General features: G+C 46.4%; 1 pseudogene; it reads left to right on the forward strand.

Moving 5' to 3' along the window:
* LOC111959505 (inactive phospholipase C-like protein 1) overlaps positions 1-22,155 on the forward strand; it is a 133,058-nt pseudogene that overhangs the window by 99,087 nt on the left and 11,816 nt on the right.

Below are 22,155 nucleotides of genomic sequence, written 5' to 3' on the forward strand. Positions count from 1 at the left end.
AAGGATAGAAGAACGAAAGACAGAAGAGGAGGAAGAGAAGAGAGAGGATGGAAGGAGAAGGAGAGGATGGAAGGAGAAGAGAGGAAGGATGGAAGGAGAGAGGGAGGATGGAAGGAAGGAGGAAGAGGTGGAAAGAAGGAGAGAGGAGGAGGAGGAGAGAGAAGGATAGGAGAGAGGAGAGGAGGAAGAAAGGATGAGAGGGAGAGAGAGAGGAGGAGAGAGAGAGAGAGATGAGAGGAGAGGATGGAAGAGAGAGAGATGGAAGGAGAGAGGAGAGGAAGGAGAGAGAGAGAAGAGAGAGAGAGGATGAGAGAGGAGAGGAGGAGAGAGGTCGAGGCCAGGATGACATCTGATGTGCGTGACTAAACAATGTATATTGTCTCATACTACTCTCTCCATTTCTCCTCTCTCCACCCTCTCCTCTCTCCTCCTTTAATCTCTCCTTCCTCTTCATTCTCTCTCTCTCTCCTCCTTACTCTCTCCTCTCCTCTCTCTCACTCTCTCCATCCCTCTCCTCTCTGCCTTCTCTCCTCTCTCCATTCCTCTCCTCTACTATCTCCATCCTCTCCTCTCTCCATCCTCTCCTCTCCTTTCTCCATCCTTTCCTCTCTCTCCATCCTCTTCTCTCCTCTTCCTCACCTCTACTATCTCCATCCTCTCCTCTCTCTGTCTCCATCCTCTCCTCTCTCTATCTTCTCCTCTCACCATCCTCTCCTCTCCTCTCTCCTCTACTTTCTTTCATCTCACACTCCTCTCATTCAACTTTCTCTCCTTCCTCTCTGTGATTTTCCTCTGCACTCACTCACTTATCCTTTTCTAGAATTTACTCTGTTCTACTTTCACCCCCCCCTGCCACTTCTCTCTTTGCCCTCGCTTTCTTTTTTTCTCTGGTACCACTATCTATCTTTCCATCTTATGTTTACACCATCTCTCCATCTGTGCTTAGCTCCATTCTGGCAGAAGCTCAATAGTGTAGAGAAAAAATAACTAAAACAAAGAGAGAGTGCTTAGGGTTGGGGGATTAACACTAGGTGATATATGCTCTTTTAGGCTGAACTGTGGTGCATTAAAAGCTTTACGGCCTGTTGTCATGGTTTCCAGGAGGACATAATACAGTATGTCACCACGGCGGGAGGATCGACCTGTTTTCCCTTGCCCTCTGGGGGAACTAATACCATGTACCGGGCCCGCTGTTCCTGTTAAAGCTGTGCCCTGGACAGTCCCACCCCCCTCCCCCCTCCATCAACACCACTGCCCCCCGCCTTGTCCTGCCCCGTCCACCTAAATACCCGCTGACCTGGTTCATACTAAGCCTGGGTGTCACACATTGTCCAAGCCTCCATCTTAAAAAACTATTTTGTTGAACAGAATTGGAGACAGTAGATCCTAGGTCAAACTCTCTCCTCCAAGTCAGTTAAACATGATGTGGGAAAATGTTGAATATCGGTATCATGACTTGAATGCAATTTGTGCCACGAATGCTAAAATGTTAGGATGTGGAAACAGTGCCAGGGAAACTAAACCAAAGCATGGATTGTGTGTCATCATACCTTGTCCAGTGTCTGCTTACAGGGTCAGGAAACCAATATGTCATTTTGTTATTTGGGTGAACTATCCCTTTAAGCTGGGATAGTTCTGGTCTTAGTTGAGTGGTGAAAGAATAATTGACATGGGAGTATAGCCTGACTGATGTTCCAGAGGGTTCTGTCCAGGTTTGAGCTATCAGCTAGCTGTGGGTCTGGTTCTCTGTAGGGTAGGAAGGATGAGAAGATTCTCCTCATGTCTGGGCTGCTGTGGCATGTCCCTCTGTCTGGGTTTCTCTTAGGGTAGGAGCCCTGTCTCTCCGTTAGGGTAGGATCCCTGTCTCTTTGTTAGGGTAGGATCCCTGTCTCTTTGTTAGGGTAGGAGCCCTGTCTCTGTTAGGGTAGGTGTACTGCTTCTCTGATAGTGTAGGAGCCCTGCATCTCTGTTAGGGTAGGAGCCCTGCTTCTCTGTTAGGGTAGGAGCCCTGTCTCTCTGTTAGTGTAGGAGCCCTTCTTCTCTGTTTAGGGGTAGGAGCCCTGCATCTCTGTATAGGGTAGGAGCCTGCCTTCTCTGTTAAGTAGGAGCCCTGCTTCTCTGTTAGGGTTAGGCTCTTCTTTAGCGTGCCCTGCTTCTCTGTTAGGGGACGGAGCCCTGGCTCTCTTGTTAGGACGGAGCCCTGTCTCTCTGTAGGGACGGAGCCCCTTGGTCCTCTCTGTTAGGGACGGAAGCCTGTCTCTCCTGTTAGGACGAGCCCTGTCTCTCTGTTAGGGACGGAGCCCTGGTCTTCTCTGTTAGGGACGGAGGCCCTGTCCTCTGTTAAGGGACGGAGCCCTGTCTCTCCTTTGGGCGGCCTCTTTTTAGGGTAGGAGCCCCTGTCTCTCTGTTAGGACAGAGCCTGTCTCTCTGTAGCAGAGGAGGAACTCTGCAGCTGAGGTTCCTTTACTGTGTTTTATTGGCCCAGGCAATGGATGTCAAGTTACACACACACACACACACACACACACACACACACACACACACACACACACACACACACACACACACACACACACACACACACACACACAGAGCGCGGTCACGCGCACGCATGCAGACACATACACTGCCCTGTGTGGTTCAGTGTGTATGGGTAGTCAAAAGCTGTACTCTTGAGTCCAACTGCATACTAGGAGGTAGAGGGAAAAACTCCCATTGTTAAACCCCCCCAAAGCTCTTCAATCACTTTAGTACAGGGTACAGCAGTAGATGATGTCATAGTTGTTGTCCCCCTGGTCCTGTGGTAGTATTAGTAGGCCAGAGGGGCATCCTACGAAGCAAGCTAGATCCATCTACTCAGGGTTTTCTAAAGCTAACCAGCTTCAGTTAGCTTCACATTCCAGCTAAGGCTTCATCCGTACTACGATGGTGGATAATGCTGGTCCGCCTGCCGCTAACTGTAGCCGGCGTGTAACAGCGCGTGCTAGTCGAACGCCCAACTCTTCATTGAGACAATGCTGAAACATCAATCCATGGGCGAGTTAGTGACAAAATTTCATTTGTGCCGAACTAAGAAAAGTTATTTAGCAAATTCAGCAGGCTATGGTGTGACAGGCTTTTAGAAGTGCCGCCTTCATTTGATTTCTCATCGTTACTGCCATCTTTGGTGTGCTTACCAATACACAAGCACCTTTTTCCTCACTCCTATCAATATTTATTTATCTATTAAGTCATACAAATGTGTTACATTGTGTGAAGTTTAAAATGCATTCTATCATTACTAAAAAAAACATTTTATTAATAAAATATTTAATCAATCGTTTTCCTTAAATGAAGGGGATAATGACGCAATCAGGGAGGGAATCTGATTTAATTTGTCTACAAGTCGCAGCGTAGTAATTTCATTCAGTGTAGTTAGCCTGCTCTGGTGCAGATTAGTTCTGAAGGATTCGTTGCCATAGAAATGTACCTGGTTAAAAGGTGAGTCACTTTCTTTTTTGTTGTTGTAAGATTTCATATAAAAAAATGTAAACAATACACATACAAACGACAACATCTCACAAACATCCACAACATCACGCCTGCCCGGACCCACCTGCTCACACCCACATCTGGGTCTCTATTAGGCTCCCGAGTGGCACAGCGGTCTAAGGCACTGCATCTCAGTGTAAGGGGTTCAAATCCAGGCTGTATCACATCCGGGCGTGATTGGGAGTCCCATAGGGCAGTGCACAATTGTCCCAGCGTCGTCCAGGTTTGGCCAGTGTAGGCCGTCATTGTAAATATGAATTTGTTCTTAACTGACTTGCCTCGTTAAATAAAGGTTAAATAAACAAAATATTTTTTAAAACGTTTAAAAAACCATCTCCAGAGCCCGTATCACTCTGTCACATGGCCTCAAACTGCACCATTTTGTTTCTCTCTGTCGCCCACACACTTTAACATTTAGATAATAAAGCATTTGACCTTTCCATTGTGTTAACGATGGAGGATTGGTTGACTGCCAGTTTTTAAGTATGCATTTTTTCAAGATGATTCACGAGAAAAGTATCGTCCAACCCATCTTGTATCTCACTGCATCCTCTTATGCCATGTCTTGGATTATGCAGACAGACATGTTAAAAGTACATTTACATTGTAATACTTCTGACAGACAACTTTCTAGCTCCGGCAATAACTTTTGGACTTTATAACATCCCAGGAGGCAGGGATTATTGAGTCATTTAAGCAATAAGGCCCGAGGGGGTGTGGTATATGGCCAATATACCACAGTTAAGGGATGTTCTTACTCACAACACAACGTGGAGTGCCTGGACACAGCCCTTAGCCGTGGTATATTGGCCATGTACCACAAACCCCCGATATGCCTTATTGCTATTATAAACTGTTTACCAACATAATTAGAGCAGTAAAAATAAATGTTTTGTCATACCCATGGTATACGGTCTGATATATTATGGCTGTCAGCCAATCAGAATTCAGGGCTCGAACCACCCAGTGTATAATGTTAGTTTTACACTTAAGGTGAGCCACTTTCCTATGAACTTATTGGTCAATTGCACACAAGGTCCAACTGAAATTTTACTTCCACTTTTATCCCAACCCCTCTGAAAGACACACAATGGTTTTGGAGAGGTGCGGGGGGCTGCCACACTGTTGTGGGGAGTTAAGTGCCTTGCTCAAGGGCACAACGGTAGGCAATGGTATCTAGGATTTGATAGTGATGGCTTTCATGGCTACCTCAATAGGTACATATTATTTATGCTTCACACCCCACGTCCACATAATCCTCCACTCCTTTTTAAATGTCAGTTGATGTGATATACCTGCCTGTAATGTTTGTTTAGTAGCTTCTAAACATAACCTGCAGAAATCATAAGTAGACTTGTCTGCCTGTCTCACACTCTGCTCTTTGCTGTGTTTTTACCCAGGATCCTTCAGTGCACAAGGTGGCCGGCGGGCGCAAGAAGACAGTGTCCTTCAGTAGCATCCCCTCAGAGAAGAAGGTTTGCTTTTAGTGTCTCTTTAAAAAAATATAAAGCAGTTTTAGATCTCTGCCTGTAAATAAAAATGAAATGGGTAACACTTTATTTGAAGGGTACCTAAATAAGGATTTCATAACACTTTCATAACTCATACATAACACATTCATAAGCAGTATATAAGCATTTCATAAATGCCTTCCTCTTCCGCCGCCTGCAGGTGAGCAGCGCTGCCGACTGCTTGGCCTTCATGCAGGGGGGCTGTGAGCTGAAGAAGGTGCGTCCCAACTCCCGGGTCTACAGTCGTTTCTACACACTGGACCAGGACCTCAGCTGCCTGCGCTGGGAGCCCTCTAAGAAGGATGGGGAGCGCGCCCGCCTGGACATGGCCACTATCAGGGAGGTTAGGACGGGGAAGAGCACTGAGACCTTCCTCCATAACGGACCTGCTGCAGAACATCTGGCTGAGGAGGCAGCCTTCTCTATCATCCACGGGGATGACTACCAGGTAAGATGTAGCCAGTTCAGTTTAGGCTGCCTTGCCAACTTCTTTTGGAATTGTCATGCCAAGGAGTTGGCAATGGAGCAGAAACAGACTGGCACTCAGGCAAAGGCAAATACAGTGTATTCAGAAAGTATTCAGACCCCTTTTTCCACATTTTGTTACGTTACAGCCTTATTCTAAAATTGATTTAAATTTAAAACATTCTCATCAATATACACACAATACCACATGATGACAAAGTGAAAACAGGTTTTTAGAATTTTTTTCAAATGTATTAATAATATAAAACAGATACCTTATTTACATAAGTATTCAGAACCTTTGCTATGAGACTCGAAATTGAGCTCAGGTGCATCATGTTTCCATTGATCATCCTTGAGATGTTTCTACAACTTAATTGGAGTCCACCTGTGGTAAATTAAATTGATAGGACATGATTTGGAAAGCCACACACCTGTCTATATAAGGTCCCACAGTTGATGGAGCATGTCAGAGCAAAAACCAAGCCATGAGGTCGAAGGAATTGTCCGCAGAGACAGGATTGTGTCGAGGCACAGATCTGGGGAAGACTACCAAAACATTTCTGCAGCATTGAAGGTCCCCAAGAAAACCGTTGCCTCCATCATTCTTAAATGGAAGAAGTTTGGAACCACCAAGACTCTTCCTAGAGCTGGCTGCACGACCAAACTGAGCAATCGGGGGAGAAGGGCCTTGGTCAGGGAGTTTACCAAGAACCCGATGTTCACTGACAAAGTTTCCCTGTGGAGATGGGAGAACCTTCCAGAAGGACAACCATCTCTGCAGCAGGCCTTTATGGCCAGACGGAAGCCACTCATCAGTAAACACTGCCCATCCAACCTGGCAGAGCTTGAGAGGATCTGCAGAGAGGAATGGGAGAAACTCTCCAAATACAGGTGTGCCAAACTTGTAGCATCATACCCAAGAAGACTTGAGGGTATAATCGCTGCCAAAGGTGCTTCAAAAAGTCCTGAGTAAAGTGTCTGAATACTTATGTAAATTTCAGTTTTTATGTTTTTTATGAATTTGCAAGCATTTCTAAAATGGCGCCGGAGCAGAAGGCAGACGTTTTACATGCCCCCAACCGATTGTGTTTTTTGTTTGTTTATCGCCAGGTCGCAGTTTATCGCCAGGTCGCAGTTTATCGCCAGGTCGCAGTTTATCGCCAGGTCGCAGTTTATCGCCAGGTCGTAGTTGTAAATGTGAGCTTGATCTCAACTGGCCTATCTGGTTAAATCAAGGTGAAATAAAAAAATTAAAAACCTGCATTGTTTGTAACTTATTTTTTTACTAATTTTGTACATAATGTTGCCGCTACAGTCTCTTATGACCGAAAATAACTTCTAGACATCAAGTCGGATGTGGCAGGGCTTGCAAACCATTACAGACTACAAAGGGAAGTACAGCCGAGAGCTGCCCAGTGACACGAGCGTACCAGACGAGTTAAACTACTTCTATGCTCGCTACGAGGCAAATAACACTGAAACATGCATGAGAGCACCAGCTGTACCGGGAGACTGTGTGATCACGCTCTCCGAAGCCAATGTGAGTAAGACCTTTAAACAGGTCAACATTCACAAGGCCGCAGGGCCAGACGGATTACCAGGACGTGTACTGCGAGCATGCGCTGACCAACTAGCAAGTGTCTTCCCTGACATTTTCAACCTCCCTGTCCGAGTCTGTAATACCAACTTGTTTTAAGCAGACCACCATAGTGCCTGTGCCCAAGAACACTAAGGTAACCTGCCTAAATGACTACCGATCTGTACCACTCACGTCTGAATGCTATTCATTGACTACAGCTCAGCGTTCAACACCATAGTACCCTCAAAGCTCATCAATAAGCTAAGGACCCTGGGACTAAACACCTCCCTCTGCAACTGGATCCTGGACATCCTGATGGGCCGCCTCCAGGTGGTAAGGGTAGGTAACGACACATCCGCCACGCTGAATCTCAACACAGGGGCCCCTCAGGAGTGCGTGCTCATTCCCCTTCTGTACTCCCTGTTCACTCATGACTGCACGGCCAGGCACGACTCCAACACCATCATTAAATTTGCCAATGACAACTGTGGTAGGCCTGATCACCGACAACAATGAGACAGCCTATAGGGAGGGGGTCAGAGACCTGGCCGTGTGGTGCCAGGACAACAACCTCTCCCTCGACGTGATCAGGACAGAGGAGATGATTGTGGACTACAGAAAAAAGAGGACCGAGCACGCCCCCATTCTCATCGACGGGGCTGCAGTGGAGCAGGTTGAGAGCTTCAAGTTCCTTGGTGTCCACATCACCAACAAACTAACATGGTCCAAGCACTCCAAGACAGTCGTGAAGCGGGCACGACAAAACCTATTCCCCCTCAGGAGACTGAAAAGATTTGGCATGGGTCCTCCGATCCTCAAAAGATTCTACAGCTGCACCATCAAGAGCATCCTGACTGGTTGCATCACTGCCTGGTATGGCAACTGCTTGGCCTCCGACTGCATGGCACTACAGAGGGTAGTGCGAATGGCCCAGTACATCACTGGGGCCAAGCTTCCTGCCATCCAGGATGTCTATACCAGGCGGTGTCAGAGGAAGGCCCTAAAAATTGTCAAAGACTCCAGCCACCCTGTCATAGACTGTTCTCCCTGCTACCACACGGCAAGCGGTACTGGAGTGCCAAGTCTGGGTCCAAGAGGCTTCTAAACAGCTTCTACCCCCAAGCCATAAGACTCCTGAACATCTAGTCAAATGGCTACTCAGACTGTTTGCATTTCCCCCCCCCCTCCCCTCTCCACACCACTGCCACTCTCTGTTGTCATCTATGCATAGTCTCTTTAATAACTCTACCTTACATGTACATACTATATAACTAACCGGTGCCCCCAACACATTGGACTTCTGACCGGCACCCCCCTGTATATATTGTTCTTTTTTACTGCTGTCTTTTAAATACTGTTCCTTTTATCTCTTATTCTTATCCATATTTTTTGAAACTGCACTGTTGGTTAGGGCTCTAAGTAAGCATTTCACTTAAGGGTTGTATTTACGGTGTACAACTACCCTGTTGTATTTGACGCATGTGAGAAACACAATTTGATTATTTAAAACCTGTTTTTGCTTTTTCATTATGGGAATTGTGTGTAGATTGATGATGGGGGAAATGATGAATCAAGTTTAGAATAAGGCTGTAACGATAAACAAGATGTAGGTAAAGGGGATTTACTTCTTTTTGACTTGTTTTTACTGGGGGGAATGTTGTTTAATTTAATTGTGAATTTGTATTTCCTAGTCTCTGGACTGGTGCTCTCTCCCCTGACGTGCAACATCTGGGTACGGGCTGCGTTACCTGGTGTCCCACCCCTCTGTCATCGGGCATGGAGGGGGGCAGGTGGGGAGGAGGTCTGGGAGAGGGGCATCATAGGGAGGGGAGCCTCGGCAGTAAGATGAGGAGGATTGGCTGGCTGCAGAGTTGGCGAAGGTCGACGATGAGGATGGATACGGGTCGTCCACAGAGGATACGGCCGTGGCAACCATCTGCCAAGCTGTGTCCTGGGATCGAAGGAAGCTAAGTGGTGTGTGTGTGTGTGTGTGTGTGTGTGTGTGTGTGTGTGTGTGTGTGTGTGTGTGTGTGTGTGTGTGTGTGTGTGTGTGTGTGTGTTTAGAAAAGGTTTAGAGATGATTAGAGTTGAGGTCAATTCCGTTATCAATTCAATCAATTATGGTCCGGTTTCTTTTATTAAATTGTCCGTGATACTTATGATAGCAATAGTTACTATAACAGCTTGAATTATAAAAATGATTGTCTTCATAGCTGGATATCTAATGTAAATATGGAACATGCTCTAGGTGGATATCCATCCTAGTTATGTAAGCTTTATTTATACTTAGTAGCATGGTGGGTGTACAGATTGAGTCTTCAGCGGTGTAGTCACACCTGTGGTTCCTGGTTCCTACCCATTACACCTCTCAGTAGGAGTCTACAGGAAACCCTGTGTAAAACACAATGCCTCAACTTACCTCAGAAAGAGATATATATTAATATATATATATATATATACACAGATACAGTACCAGTCAAAAGTTGACACACCTTCTCATTCCAGGGTTGTTCTTATTTTTGACTATTTTCTATATTGTTGAAAAATAGTGAAGACATCAAAACTATGAAATAACTCATATGGAATCATGTAGTAACCATAAAAATGACCCATGCAATGTTAATATATTTTATATTTGAAATTCTTCAAAGTAGCCAATCTTTACCTTGATGATAGCTTTGCACGCTCTTGGCATTCTCTCCCTGGAATGTATTTCAATTAACAATTTTTAAATCAGAAATACAGTGTAGACATTGTTAACGTTGTAAATGACTATTGTAGCTGGAAACGGCAGATAAAAAAAGAAAAATATCTATATAGGTGTACAGAGGCCCATTATCAGCAACCATCACTCCTGTGTTCCAATGCGACGTTGTGTTAGCTAATCCAAGTTTATAATTTTTAAAAGGCTAATTGATCATTAGAAAACTATTTTGCAGTTGTGTTAGCCCAGCTGAAAACTGTTGTACTGATTAAAGAAGCAATAAAACTGTCCTTCTTTAGACTAGTTGAGTATCTGGAGCATCAGCATTAGTGGGTTCGATTACAGGCTCAAAATGGCCAGAAGCAAAGAACTTTCTTCTGAAATTCGTCAGCCTATTCTTGTTCTGAGAAATGAAGGTTATTCCATGCGAGAAATTGCCAAGAAACTGAAGATCTCGTACAACATTGTCTACTACTCCCTTCACAGAACAGCACAAACTGGCCCTAACCAGAATAGAAAGAGGAGTGGGAGGCCCCAGTGCACAACTGAGCAAGAGGACAAGTATATTAGGGTGTCTAGTGTGAGAACAGATGCCTCACAAGTCCTCAACTGGCAGCTTCATTAAATAGTACATGCACAACACCAGTCTCAACATCAACAGTGAAGAGGCGATTCCGGGATGCTGGCCTTCTAGGCAAAGTTGCAAAGAAAAAGCCATATCTCAGAGAGGCCAATAAAAATAAAAGATTAAGATCACAGACACTGGACAGAGGAAGATTGGAAAAAAGTGTTATAGACAGACGAATCTAAGTTTGAGGTGTTCGGCTCACAAAGAAGAACATTCGTGAGACACAGAAAAAATGAAAATATGCTGGAGGAGTGCTTTACGCCATCTGTCAAGCATGGTGGAGGCAATGTGATGGTCTGGGGTTGCTTTGGTGGTGGTAAAGTGGGAGATTTGTACAGGGTGAAAGGGATCTTAAAGAAGGACAGCTGTCACTCTGTTTTGCAACACCATGACATACCTGGATGGTGCTTAATTGGAGCCAATTTCCTCCTACAACAGGACAATGACCCAAAGCACAGCTCCAAACTATGCAAGAACTACTGAGGGAAGAAGCAGTCAGCTGGTATTCTGTCTATAATGGAGTGGCCAGCACAGTCACCGGATCTCAACCCTATTGAGCTGTTGTGGGAGCAGCTTGACCGTATGGTACGTAAGAAGTGCCCATCAAGCCAATCCAATTTGTGGGAGGTGCTTCAGGAAGCATGGGGTGAAATCTCTTCAGATTACCTCAACACATTGACAATTAGAATGCCAAAGTTCTGCAAGGCTGTAAATGCTGCAAATGAACGAAAGCGGAGTTTGAAGGACACAATTAATATTTCAATTAAAAATCATTATTTATAACCGTGTGTGTGTGTGTGTGTGTGTGTGTGTGTGTGTGTGTGTGTGTATGTATATATATATATATGTGTGTGTATATATATATATATATATATATATATGTGTGTATATATATATATATATATAATATATATATATGTGTATATATACATATACAGTGGGACAAAAAAAAAGGCCTCATCTTTTTAAGTGGGAGAACTTGACCTGACTAAATACTTTTTAGGCCTGTGATTTTCTGGATTTTTGTTTTAGATTCCGTCTCTCACAGTTGAAGTGTACCTATGATAAAAATTACAGACCTCTACATGCTTTGTAAGTAGGAAAACCTGCAAAATCAGCAGTGTATCAAATACTTGTTCTCCCCACTGTACATACATACATACATACATACATACAGTTGAAATCGGAAGTTTACCCAGAATATGGTATTTACATTTGACTGCCCTTTCTAAACCTGCTCCTCTCATCTTTCTGCATTCCCTCTCTCTCTCATCATTCATATTTCTCTCTTCCTCTGTCTCATCCCTTCTTCCCTTTTCCCGCTCCTTCCCTCCAACTCCCCCCCTCATCCCCCTCCCCTCCAGGTGCGTCTGAGGTTCAAGGAGATCCAGCGCAGCAAAGAGAAGCTGACGTCTCACGTGACACGCGAGGAGTTCCAGGAGGCCTTCTGTGAGCACTGCACGCGCCCAGACGTCTACTTCCTATTGGTCCAACTCTCCAAGGACCGCGAGTGTCTGGACGCCCAGGACCTCCGTCTCTTCCTGGAGACAGAGCAGGGCCTGTCTCTGGCCACGCCCGAGGGCTGTCTGGAACTGGTCCGACGCTTTGAGCCCTCCGGCCCTGGGAAAGAGAGAGGTCTACTGGCTCTGGATGGATTCTCCCGCTACCTGCAGTCCCCAGAATGCCAGCTGTTTGACGTGGAGCACCAGGCAGTGTGTCAGGACATGAGCCTGCCCCTGTCCCACTACTACATCAGTACCTCCTATCGGTCCTATCTCCTGGATGACCAGGTCCATGGAAGGGCTGATCTAGGGGGCCTGACTAGGGCACTGCAGGCCGGGTGTCGGTGCCTAGAGCTGGGGGTGACAGATGGCCCAGAGGGGGAGCCCCTCCTGGGGGTGGACTATGGTCCTGAGGCCCACCACCACCACCACCACCATCACCACCATCACCACGCCCCTGTCACCATCCGCAGTGCCCTGGAGGTGGTCAATAAGTATGCCTTCCTGACCTCGCCCTACCCGCTGCTGCTCTACCTGTGCCACCGCTGTTCTCCCTCCCAGCAGCGTACCTTGGCCCAGCACCTGAGGAAGGTGTTCTCTACACGTCTCTACACCCCTGAGGCCCTGCCGGTCAGCCTGGGGGGTCGAGCCACCACCCTACCCTCGCCAGAGCAGCTGAAGGGCAGAGTGCTGCTGGTGGGGAAGAAGCTACCGCCTGAAGAGGAGGGGTCTGAGGGAGAGGTGTCAGAGGAGGACGAGGAGATAGGGGGAGGCGGGCCCTTGGCTGGTCGAAGAATGACCATACCCGGGGAGGAGGAACTGGGCGCGGTTTTAGTAGTGCCCCCGCCCCCTCAGCCCAGGAGACTCCGCCTCCGACGTGAGCTATCAGATCTAGTGGGCGTGGCTAGAATCGGAAGCCGTAGCTTCTACAACCACCGAGAAACAAGGAAACAAGGACAGCAGCACTCCCCACCCAGCACCCCCTCCACCCCGGGCACGCCCTTTCCCCCCGAGTCGCCCTATTGGACGCTGTGCTCCCTGGGGGAGGGAGAAGCGGGACGGCTGGCCAGTGAGAGCCCAGAGGAATTAGTAAGCTTCACCAAGCGCACCCTGAGCCGTGTCCGGCCAAGCTCCGTCCGCCTGGACTCCTCCAACCCCAACCCCCAGGGCTACTGGAAGGGCGGGGTCCAGCTAGTGGCCCTCAACCAGCAGACCCCCGGGGCCATGCTGGACCTCCACAGAGGCCGGTTCACCCAGAACGGGGGCTGTGGCTTCGTGCTGCGGCCAGGGGTCATGAGAGATGAGGTGTCCTACTTCAGTGCTGTGACCCAGGGCTGTGTGCCTGGCGTTCCCCCTCAGACCCTCAGGGTGAAGGTGATCAGCGCTCACAGCCTGCCCAAGCCACAGGGCGCCGGCGCTAAAGGAGAGGTTATAGATCCCTACGTGGTTCTGGAGCTGCATGGGGTACCGGCAGACTGCGCTGAGCAACGGACCAGGACTGCAGCACAGAACCAGGATGACCCACTGTTTGATGAGACTTTTGAGTTTCAGGTGAGAGATCAGTAATGTAGACAACACATGCACCTGAGATTTCACCAACATATCCTCAGACTACGAGCACGGTCCAAACACACAACCTGAGTGTTCTTACACTTTAACATCTAATGCACTCCCAGTGGACAGTGAAATGATGTCATTACGATCACAAACTGACGGTCATGTCAACCAGTTTTGCCTGCTAAATCTGGACAGACTATGGTCTGTGTTTGTCCCTGATAATAATGACAACACATAACGCAAACGTCCATTTCATAAGGATACACAACAATCCGTTTTATTTGTAAAGAGCCTTTCCAGTACTCATCCATCACATGCACTGTTCCCTTCAGAGCTCTCATTCCATTCCCATAGCGACAGACAGGCAGACCATTCCCATACGACAGACAGACAGACAGAGCTCTCAATCCATTCCCATAGCAACAGACAGACACAGCTCTCATTTCATTCCCAAAGCGACAGACAAACAGAGCTTTCATGCCATTCCCATAGCGACAGACAGAGCCATTCCATTCCCATAGCGACAGCGACCAGAGCCATTTGCCATTCCCATAGCGACAGAGACAGAGCCATCCCATTCCCTAGCAACAGACAGAGCTCTCTCATCATCCATTTCCACACAAGCAGACAGACAGACAGCTCTCATCCATTCCCATAGCAGCAGACAGACAGAGCTCTCATTGCATTCCCATAGCGACGACACAAAGCTCTCTCATTCCAAATCCCATAGCAACAGACGGACAGAGCTCTCATTCATTCCCATAGCGACAGACGACGACCAGAGCTCTCATTCCATTCCATAGCGACACAGCAGCATTCCATTCCCATAGCGACAGACAGACAGAACAGAGCTCTCATCCATCCTATAGCGACAGACAGAGCTATTCCATTCCCATAGCGACAGACAGAGCCATTCCATTCCCATAGCGACAGACAGAGCTCTCATCCATTCCATCAATAGCGACAGACGACAACCATCCATTTCCATACGCGCACAAACACAGAGCCTCTTCCATCCCATTAGCGACAGCATGACAGAGCTCTCATTCCATTCCATAGCGACAGACAGATAGAGCTCTCATTTGCATTCCCATAGCGACAGACGGACAGAGCTCTCATTGCATTCTCATAGCGACAGACAGACAGAGCTCTCATTGCATTCCATAGCGACAATGGACAAGAGCTCTCATTCCATTCTCCATAGCGACAGACAGACAGAGCTCCTATTGCATTCCCATAGCGACAGACGGACACAGCGCTCATTTCCCATTCTCATCGCAGACAGACAAGAACTCTCATTCTATTCCCAAGCGACAGACGGACAGAGCTCTCATTGCATTCCCATACGGACAGACGGACAAGACCTCATTCCATTCTCATAGCGACAGAAGACAGAGCCTCTTCCATTCCCCAAAGCGACAGACAGCAAGAGCTCTCATTCCATTCCCATAGCGACATACACAGGAGGCTCTTCCATTCCATTCCCAAAGCGACAGACAGACAGAGCTCTCATGCCATTCCCATAGCGACAGATAGACAGAGCCATTCCATTCCCATAGCACAGAGACAGACTCAATTCCATTCCCATAGCGGCAGGCATACAGAGCTCTCATTCCATTCCCATAGCGACAGGCTACAGAGCGCTCATTCCATTCCCATAGTGACAGACAGACAGACAACAAGAGCTCTCATTCCATTCCCATAAGCACAGACAGAGAACAGAGCTCTCTCCCATCCCATAGCGACAGACCACATAGCTCTCATCCATTCCCAAAGCGACAACAGACAGAGCTCTCATGCCGATTCCCATAGCGACAGACAGACAGAGCCTCTCATTGCCATTCCCATAGCGCACAGACAGACAAGAGCTCAGCTCATCCCCGTAGCGACAGACAGGCAGAGCTCTCATTCCATCCCATAGCGACAGACAGACAGAGCTCTCATTCCATCCCATAGCGAAACAGAGACAGAGCTCTCATTCATTCCATAGCAACAGACAGACAGAGCTCTCATTCCATTCCCATAGCGAAACAGACAGACAGAGCTCTCATTCCATTCCCAAAGCACAGACAGACGGCTCTCATTCCATTCCATAGCAACAGACATACAGAGCTCTCTTTCCATTCCCAAAGCGACAGACAGACAGAGCTCTCATTCCATTCCATAGCCGACAGAGACACGACAGGACTCATTCCATCCATAGCAACAGACAGGCCAGAGCTCTCATCATTCCCAAAGCGACAGACAACAGACAGAGCTCTCATTCCATTCCCATAGCAACAGACAATACAGAGCTCTCATTCCATTCCCAAAGCGACAGACAGACAGAATGTCGCATTTCCAATTCCCATAGCGACAGACAGACAGAGCTCTCATTCCATTCCCAAAGCGACAGACAGAGCCATTGTGATTCCCCTGAGTCCTTGTGGGAGATTTAGTTATGAAGACAGATGGTCAGGGATTATACAACACTACCCATGTTGTCATGATGTCAAATGTGGGAATGGAGAGAGAACAGTTGGAGAGTAGGTCTACGGTAGTATTGACCAGTGGTGTGGCACGCTAAGCTAATTGTATTGCAGATAATAACAATATGTTAAGAACAATGGTCTTATGTTATGAGAATAACAAAGACTAAAAACAAAACGTCAACTACAAAGTATTGTAAAAACTTTAACAAGTAAGAAAGAAACCAAAGCCAGTGGTTAAGCTCTGTTTAGCTCATTATCCCTGTGGCCAGTAACCAAAGGCTTGGTGGGGGACTAGAAGGTAATGTGGCGTGACTCCACAGACACACACTCACGAGGCAGAGACACATGGGTCCTCTCTGGGAACACACACACACAGAGAGAGACAGAGAGAGACAGAGAGATGCTGTTTAGATTCCCCTCTTCATGCATGAAGCTTGTGTGTGTGACATTGCTGGAGGGGCTCTCTCTACCTGAGTAGTCTGTGTAATGAGTAGAGCTGAAACTACTGTCTGGGCTCACTTCAATGTTCTCTAGTTCTTCACATGTAGGATCTTAATTTAAGACAGTTTGCTACAGCAGGAAAATAATCCTACAGCAACAGGAAATGTGAATTATTATGTGGGTTATAGTTACAAACTTCAGGAGCCTTTTTAAACCTCAAATACACTACACTTTTTTAAAATGTCCTGGAAATGTATCCTACAACAGGCTATATCAAATGAAGATCCTACATCTGTACATCCCTATTAGATTGATGGAGCTCCATGCTAAAACGTTAGAATCTACACTAGCACAGACTGAGCTGTATAAACTATTGGAACCAAAACTTAAAAAGAACTGATGTTGGCACAAGATAGAGGAAATGTTGAAATATAACTTACGAAATTACAGTTAACGAAAATGTACGCTTCATCCAGTATAAACTAATGTATAGAATTTATTAAACGAGAGACAAAATTTGCCAATGCGCCGTAGAATTTGTGGAGTCATGTCTTAAGTGTAAAACTGACAATGACTCAACAATCCATGCCTTCTGGGAATGCTATAAAGTCCAAAAGTTATGGGCGGAGCTAGAAAGTTGTCTGTCAGAAGTATTACAATGTAAACTTACTTTTAACTCGTCTGTCTGCGTATTCCAAGACAAGGCATATGGGGGTGTACGGGCTGGACGATTCTCTTCTCATCTTGAAAAAACGTATACTGAAAACTTGGAAATCAAGGAATCCACCATCATTTAACACCATGAAAAAATCGAATGATTTATTATTGAAATATTGAAATAGCATGGGTGACGGAGAAAAACAAATTGATACAATTGAAGGCCATGTGGCAAACAATAATACATGAAGTAGGAATGGAGGTGTGAGCATGCAGGTCTGGGTAGAGGACATCTAGTCACTGTGTGCGTCTATGTACGTTGTTGTTCATATGTGTAGGTTTGTATTATTTAAAAAAAGTTATGATTAAAAAAATATTATAAAAATAAATAAATCACAAATGTATGTTTAAACACAGCCAATGGGTTGTGATGGATAGTCAGTCTACCTCCTCCTCTCTACCATCTCTGGCCTACTACCAAACACATTCATCACACTGGGAGCCCATGTGTGTGTGGGTTTCTGTCTGTCTGTGTGTGTGTGTGTTTCTGTGTGTGTTTTATTAGGATGTTTATGTGTCAGAATGAACTGCTCTCTGTGTCTCCTCTCACAATGAATATGTATAGACACACTAACACAGCCATAAGTCCTGCTACTGCCAGTGGGTGTTCTAGTTAATATATTCCTCACCATGTACATGGTGGTTTCATTCCAATGTATTTCATGTGTCTGATTAATACTGTTTGTACTGATGCCACCCACGGTTAATAATGTGTGAGTGCATGTGCATACCTGAATATGTGCCTATGTGTGATATTGAATGTACAAATATACTGAATGTTGATGTCATGGATAATATGATGTGGCCCGGGGGAATGAAGAGACATAACCATCCAACAGTATTGGGTAACAATCCTGGAAATGTGTCCGTTGCTGCACCTGTGCTCATGATTGGTTGCTGTCTGTCCTTCCCAGGTGAACATGCCGGAGTTGGCGCTCCTCCGCTTCGTGGTATTGGACGACGACTACATCGGAGACGACTTTATTGGCCAGTACAGCGTGGCCTTCGAGTGCCTTCAGCCGGGCTACCGCAACGTGCCGCTGCTGGGTCTGGTGGGAGACCCCTTGCCCCACGCCAGCCTATTTGTCCATGTGGCTGTGACCAATCGGCGAGGAGGGGGCAAGGCCCAGAGGAGGGGTCTGTCTGTGCGGAGAGGGGTGCGGCGGGGGCGAGAGTACGTGACCCTACGGAACACGGGTATTAAAGCTCTGGATGATACGTTCCGCCCCGCTAGTGCCCCTCTCAAGGAGGCCACGGACTTGCGGGAGGATGCACAGGTGAGAGGGGTCAAAGGTTAATTAGATTTCTCACACACTTGCTGCGTTGCGAAGAAGTCCCTCTCTTCCATGTAGTATGGACTGGCTCACTTCCCCTCGTGGATTTCCAGTCATCTGATTGGTGTAATCGTGGGGCTAGAGGGAGTTTCCACCATTTTTTATTTATTTTATTTCACCTTTATTTTACCAGGTAGGCTAGTTGAGAACAAGTTCTTATTTACAACTGCGATCTGGCCAAGATAAAGCAAAGCAGTGCGTCACAAACAACGAAACAGAGTTACACATGGAATAAACAAACATACAGTCAATAACACAATAGAAAAAATCAATACACAGTGTGCGCAAATGAGGTAGGATAAGGGAGGTAAGGCAATAAATATGCCATAGTGGCAAAATAATTACAATATAGCAATTAAACACTGGAGTGATAGATGAGCAGAAGATGAATGTGCAAGAAGAGATACTGGGGTGCAAAGGAGCAAAATAAATAAAATAAATAACAGTATGGGGATGAGGTAGTTGGATGGGCTATGTACAGATGGGCTATGTACAGGTGCAGTGATCTGTGAGCTGCTCTGACAGCTGGTGCTTAAAGTTAGTGAGGGAGATATGAGTCTCCAGCTTCAGTGATTTTTGCAGTTCGTTCCAGTCATCAATCTATCACTTGTCTGTTCCTTTTTAACAATGAACATCTAATTAGCATAATACTAAAATGTCCCAACAAAATCCGTCAGTTTAAGATATTAAACTTATTAGTTTATTGAATGGGCTGCGGCTCAATCTACTGCATCCGTCGATGTCGTTCTTCTGCATCTGTGGTGAAAGGTGGCAGAGCTAGAGTGGTGTTTGTCAGACCATAAGACATCCCAAATATCGGTCTTCTGTAGCGTCTGAACGGTTTGACCTACAAACTATTATGACCCCTCTAACTCATACGAACACGATGGTGTTCTCCGTTTTGCTCTGCGACCGCCACAAGCCTCACGGGACTCATCTGCACGGTACAGACGATCTGACAACTTCTTTGAGCGCTGAACAGTTTGGGCTACACACTGAATGACCCCTCTGTGGAAAGGTGAGACTCTCACAAACACGTACGTCAGTTGTTTTGCTCCAGGACACCCACAAGCCCCCACAAGCCCCACAAGCCCCACAAGCCCACAAGCCCCACAAGCCTCACAAGCCCCACAAGCCCCACAAGCCCCACAAGCCTCACAAGCCCAACAAGCCTCACCAAGCCCCACAAGGCCCCACAAGCCTCACAAGCCCCACAAGCCTCACAAGCCTCACAAGCCTCACAAGCCTCACAAGCCCCACAAGCCCACAAGCCCCACAAGCCTCACAAAGCCAAATAATTGTTAATCAAATACATTTTGTATATTTTTTTTCAACCTTAAGGGTCCTAAAGAAATATGTTAAATGATCCATGGTATGACTATCATGAAACAATTCCAATATGTTAACTAGTAGAACCCCCCCACCCCCCGCTTAGACTCTTACAGGGCTAATATAGATAACCAAATGCATTTAACTTAATATTGAGATTAACAAATACATTTGAAAACATTTTCCTGCCCGAACAGATGGTGCCGCTGTGCTGTCGTGGTGAAATAGGGCTTGTAAAGCAGGAGTCTTGGAGGAGTGTGATTTGGGCTTGTAAAGAGTCTGGAGGAGTGTGATTTGGCTAGAGTAGATGTATGACTGTGCTGCAATCAGACGCTACCTGTGAGTAGAGACAGAGGAGGATTATACATAGTCTATAAAATACCAGAGAAGATAAGTCTCATAGATCTGGTCTGGATCCACTTATCTCTATTATATATACACCACACACACACACACACACACACACACACACACACACACACACACACACACACACACCACACACACACACACACACCACACACACACACACCACACTAGGGCTGCACGATTATGGGCAAAAAATGCAATTTAAATTTTGCAAAATATATTGAGATTATAATCAAATTTTATTTGTCACATACATGTGTTTTGCAGATGTTATTGCTGGTGTAGAGAAAATGCTTGTGTTTCTAGCTCCAACAGTGCCAAACATCTGACAAGTAATATCTATCAATACACACAATCTAAAGTAAAGGAATGGAATTAAGAAATATAAATATTTGGACGAGCAGTGTCAGAGTGGCATAGACTAAAATACAGTAGATGAGTAATCCAAATATGAACATATTTTAAAATAACTAGGTGCCATTTATTAAAGTGATATAGATGAAAACACTTGGGTGAACTGTTGGAATCATAGAAATAACATGAATTTATAATTAAGAAGCAAAGTGGAAAGCAGCATTGTTCTTTTTTGGAACAATGGGTGACAGCATTTGACCTAAGAGAAACCTCATGCAAACTTAGAGTGAATCTAACAGCGAGGAGGAGGAACTGCTCAGGTTTGAGTGATAGGGGGCGGGGCTTTGTGTGTGGGAAGCAGCCACAAGAGGAGAGAAAGATAAATGCTGAATGGCATTTCAAAAAATTGCATGCTTCTAGGTATGGATATTACACATGTCAATATTGTGATTTCCATGTGAATTCCATTAATTGTGCAGCACTAACGCACCCACCCACACAGTCGAACACACATGTCCACATACTCTCCTTTCTCTCTCTCTCTCGTCTGCTCTCTCTCTCTCGGTGTCTCTCTCTCTCTCGTTCTGTCCCCTCGGTCTGCTCTGTCTCTCTCTCTCTCGGTCTGCTTCTCTCTCTCTGTCTCTTCTCTCTCGGTCTGTCTCTCTCTCTCTCTCTCTCCGGTCTGTCTCTCTCTCTCTCCGGTCTGTGCTCTCTCTCTCTCTCTCTCTCGGTCTGTCTCTCTCTCTCTCTCTCGGTCTGTCTCTCTCTCTAATCTGTGCTTGACTTGATCTATAGTGTATGTGTGGTTTGAGTTTACACCTTATCTGATGCTGTGATTTCATATCCTCTCTTAGTCTGGACTTTTTCAGGTCACATGGATAGAAAAAAACACCTGACCGTATATACCTATAATACCCTGCATCTGACCTCCTCGCTCTCTCTCTCGCTCTGTCTCTCTCTCTTTGTCTCTCTCTCTCTGTCTCTCTCGCTCTCCCCCCCAGAGGGCCAGTATGACTTTCAAGGAGCATTGTGGGCTCCCCCCAGTGGCCAAGCTGAAGCAGTGCATCCAGAGCCTGGCCACGCGGCTTCAGACCCCAGAAGGCCCTCCGGGGGCCAGCATGACCCTGAAGGATGGCTACCCCCACTTGGAGGCCCTGGGCAGCATCACTGACACCACGCGCAAACTACTGAGCCACTATGATATGGTAGGGAACGCATGGGGAGAGAGTGAGAGAGATACGGTTGGGAATGCATATTGAAATAGATGTGTTATAACACTGAGAGAGAGACTTGTAGGTATAGGCATATGTTTGTTCACCCAGGTCTTCTGTACACATGCACACCCACAATTGGGGAGAGAGAGGCATGTATACACACACACGCACATACACAGGCCCACATCCCCCTCTCCAGCTGTGTTTCCTCCCACAGCTGGAGAGAGGACTAGGAGAGAGATATAATTGAGAGAGAGGGAGAGAGGAGGGAGAGAGGAGGGAGAGAGGAGGGAGAGAGGACAGAGAGAGGACAGAGAGAGGACAGAGAGAGGACAGAGAGAGGACAGAGAGAGGACAGAGAGAGGACAGAGAGAGGTAGAGAGGTAGAGAGGTAGAGAGGACAGAGAGGTAGAGAGGTAGAGAGGACAGAGAGACAGGGAGAGAGG

Source organism: Salvelinus sp. IW2-2015, linkage group LG36 (genome assembly GCF_002910315.2).
Source record: "Salvelinus sp. IW2-2015 linkage group LG36, ASM291031v2, whole genome shotgun sequence".
NCBI classification, from domain to species: Eukaryota; Metazoa; Chordata; class Actinopteri; order Salmoniformes; family Salmonidae; genus Salvelinus; species Salvelinus sp. IW2-2015.